Genomic DNA, 4,011 nt, shown 5'->3' with positions numbered 1-4,011 from the left:
ATGGACTTCTATTGGAAGATCTTCATCAGTTCTTAGCTGAATTCTTGCAAATCTGTGACACTGTTAAGACCAATGGAGTTAATCCTGAGGTCTACAGACTTATGCTTTTTCCCTTTGCTGTAAGAGACAGATCTAGGACATGGTTGGACTCACAACCTAAAGACAGCCTGAACTCTTGGGAAAACTTGGTCAATGCTTTCTTGGCCAAGTTCTTTCCACCTCAAAAGTTGAGCAAGCTTAGAGTGGAAGTCCAAACCTTCAGACAGAAGGAAGGTGAATCCCTCTATGAAGCTTGGGAAAGATACAAGCAATTGATCAGAAGGTGTCCTTCTGACATGTTTTCAGAATGGAGCATCATATGTATATTCTATGATGGTCTGTCTGAATTGTCCAAGATGTCATTGGACCACTCTGCTGGAGGATCTCTTTATCTGAAGAAGACGCCTGCAGAAGCCCAGGAACTCATTGAAATGGTTGCAAATAACCAGTTCATGTACACTTCTGAAAGAAATCCTGTGAATAATGGGACAAATCAGAAGAAAGGAGTTCTGGACATTGATACTCTGAATGCCATATTGGCTCAGAATAAAATATTGACTCAGCAAGTCAGTATGATTTCTCAGAGTCTGTCTGGAATGCAAGTTGCATCAGGCAGTACTAAGGAAGCCTCCCCTGAAGGAGAAGCTTATGATCCTGAGAATCCTGGAATGGAAGAGGTGAATTACATGGGAGAATCCTATGGAAACACCTACAATTCTTCATGGAGGAATCATCCTAATCTCTCATGGAAGGATCAACAGAAGCCTAATCAAGGCTTCAGTAATAATAATGGTGGGAGAGCACGGTTTGGTAATATCAAACCTTTTCCATCATCTTCTCAGCAACAAACAGAGAATTCTAAGCAGAGCCACTCTGACTTAGCAACTGTAGTCTCTGATCTATTCAAGACCACTCTCAGTTTCATGACTGAAGCAAGGTCCTCCATTAGAAATTTGGAGGCACAAGTGGGTCAGCTGAGTAAAAGAGTTACTGAACTCCCTCCTAGTACTCTCCCAAGCAATACAGAAGAGAATTCAAAAAGAGAGTGCAAGGCCATAAACACGTCCCACATGGCCGAACCTATAGAGGAGGGAAAGGCAGTGATTTCCAGTGAGGAAGACCTCAATGGACGTTCACTGGCCTCCAAGGAGTTCCCTAATGAGGAACCAAAGGAATCTGAGGCTCAAATAGAGACCATAGAGATTCCACTGAACTTACTGTTGCCATTCATGAGCTCTGATGAGTATTCTTCATCTGAAGAGGATGAAGACATTGTTGAAGAGCAAGTTGCTTAGTATCTAGGAGCAATCATGAAGCTAAATGCCAAGTTATTTGGTAATGAGACTTGGGAGGATGAACCCACATTGCTCATCAATGAACTAAATGATCTGGTTCAACTGAAATTACCTCAGAAGAAATAGGATCCTGGAAAGTTCTTAATACCTTGTACCATAGGCACCATGACCTTTAAGAAGGCTCTGTGTGACCTGGGGTCAGGTATAAACCTCATGCCCCTCTCTGTAATGGAGAAACTAGGGATCTTTGAGGTGCAAGTTGCAAGAATCTCACTAGAGATGGCAGACAATTCAAGGAAACAGGCTTATGGACTTGTAGAGGATGTCTTAGTGAAGGTTGAAGGCTATTACATCCCTGCTGACTTCATAATCCTAGAGACTGGGAAGGATGAAGATGAATCCATCATCCTTGGAAGACCCTTCCTAGCCACAGCAAGAGCTGTGATTGATGTGGACAGAGGAGAGTTAGTCCTTCAAGTGAATGAGGACTACCTTGTGTTTAAGGCTCAAGGATCTTCTTCTGTAACCATAGAGAGGAAGCATGAAAAGCTTCTCTCAATACAGAGTCAAACAGAGCCCCTACACTCAACTTCTAAGTTTGGTGTTGGGAGGCCAACATCAAGCTCTGAGTCTCTGTGAAGCTCTCTAAAAGCTCACTGTCAAGCTACTGACATTAAAGAAGCGCTTATTGGGAGTCAACCCAATGTTATTTAATAATATTTCTTTATTTTCCATTGTTATTTTATGCTTTCTTTAGGTTGATGATCATATGAAGTCACAAAAACAACTAAAAAATAAAAAACAGAATGAAAAACAGCATTAAAAATAGCACACCCTGGAGGACAGGCTTACTGGCGTTTAAACGCCAGTAAGGATAGCAGAATGGGCGTTTAACTCCCAGCCTGGCAGCATTCTAGGCGTTTAACGCCAGAAAGGGCTGTCTGGCATAGGCTGGCGTTAAACGCCAAAAATGGGCATCTGGCTGGCGTTTAACACCAGAAATGGGCAGCAGAGTGGCGTTTAACGCCAGGAAAGGTAGCAAGGCTGGTGTTTAACGCCAAGAAAGGTAACAGAGCTGGTGTTAAACGCCAGGATTGGCACAGAATGGGCGTTTGAACGCCAGATTGGTGCAGGGACTCAAATTCCTTGAAACCTCAGGATCTGTGGACCCCACAGGATCCCCACCTACCCCACTTCTTCTTCTCTCCTCTTCACACCTTTCCATAACACTCTCTCCTAAACCCAACCTATTTCACAAGAATTCCCCCTCCACTCCACTTCTATATAAGCCCCTCATCACTCCTTCCTTTTTCACACATCATAACCAACTAAACCCCCCTTGGCCAAACCCTTTCCTCACCTCCATCTCCTCCATTTCTTCTTCTTCTAATCCCTTCTTTCTTCTTTTGCTCGAGGATGATCAAACCTTTTAAGTTTGGTGTGGAAAAAGCCCGACTTTTTGTTTTTCCATAACCATTAATGGCACCTAAGGCCAGAGAGACCTCTAGAAAGAGAAAAGGGAAGGCAGTTACTTCCAACTCTAAGTCATGGGAGATGGAGAGATTCATCTCACAAGCCCACCACTAAGAAAAGGATGGAGCAAACAAGAGAGTCCACTCATGGACCTCAACAAGAGCATGAGGAAGTTCCTCATCATGAAATCCCTGAGATGCCTCAAGGGATGCATTTTCCTCCACAAAACTATTGGGAGCAAATTAACACCTCCCTAGGAGAATTAAGTTCCAACATGGGACAACTAAGGGTGGAGTACCAAGAGCATTCCATCCTCCTCCATGAAATTAGAGAAGACCAAAGAGCCATGAGAGAGGAGCAACAAAGGCAAGGAAGAGATATTGAGGAGCTCAAGCATTCAATAAGATCTTCAAGAGGAAAAACTAGCCACCATCACTAAGGTGGACCCGTTCTTTAATTTCCTTGTTCTTTATTTTCTGTTTTTCGTTTCCTATGCCTTATGTTTTATCTATGTTTGTGTCTTTATTACATGATCATTAGCGTCTAGTGTCTATGTCTTAAAGTTATGAATGTCCTATGAATCCATCACCTTTCTTAAATGAAAATTGTTTTAATTGCAAAAGAACAAGAAGTACATGGTTTTGAATTCTATCTTGAAATTAGTTTAATTATTTTGATGTGGTGGCATACCTCTTGTTTTCTGAATGAAATCTTGAACAGTGCATATTTTTTAATTTGCTGTTTATGAATGTTAAAATTGTTGGCTCTTGAAAGAATAAAGAAAAAGGAGAAATGTTATTTGATAATCTGAAAAATCATAAAATTGATTCTTGAAGCAAGAAAAAGCAGTGAACACAAAGCTTGCAAAAAAAAAAGAAAAAAATATGCGAAAAAAAAAAGAGAAAGGGAAAGAAAAAGCAAGCAGAAAAAGCCAATAGCCCTTTAAACCAAAAGGCAAGGGTAAAAAAAAAGGATCCAAGGCTTTGAGCATTAATGGATAGGAGGGCCCAAAGGAATAAAATCCTGGCCTAAGCGGCTAAACCAAGCTGTCCCTAACCATGTGCTTGTGGCGTGAAGGTGTCAAGTGAAAAGTTTGAGACTGAGCGGTTAAAGTCGTGGTCCAAAGCAAAAAGAGTGTGCTTAAGAGCTCTGGACACCTCTAACTGGGGACTTTAGCAAAGCTGAGTCACAATCTGAAAAGGTT

The 4,011-nt window shown here is 41.7% G+C and overlaps 1 non-coding gene across 1 annotated transcript; it reads right to left on the bottom strand.

Annotated features, from left to right (window-relative positions):
- Window positions 1-233: 233 nt before the first annotated feature.
- On the bottom strand, window positions 234-337 carry LOC112753395 (small nucleolar RNA R71). Its single transcript, XR_003177783.1, has one exon. It is a non-coding gene; the product is annotated as a small nucleolar RNA R71 (small nucleolar RNA).
- Between the last annotated feature and the right edge of the window lie 3,674 nt (window positions 338-4,011).

This window comes from Arachis hypogaea, chromosome 15 (genome assembly GCF_003086295.3).
Source record: "Arachis hypogaea cultivar Tifrunner chromosome 15, arahy.Tifrunner.gnm2.J5K5, whole genome shotgun sequence".
Classification (NCBI taxonomy): domain Eukaryota; kingdom Viridiplantae; phylum Streptophyta; class Magnoliopsida; order Fabales; family Fabaceae; genus Arachis; species Arachis hypogaea.
This window is presented reverse-complemented; position numbering and strand designations above follow the sequence as displayed.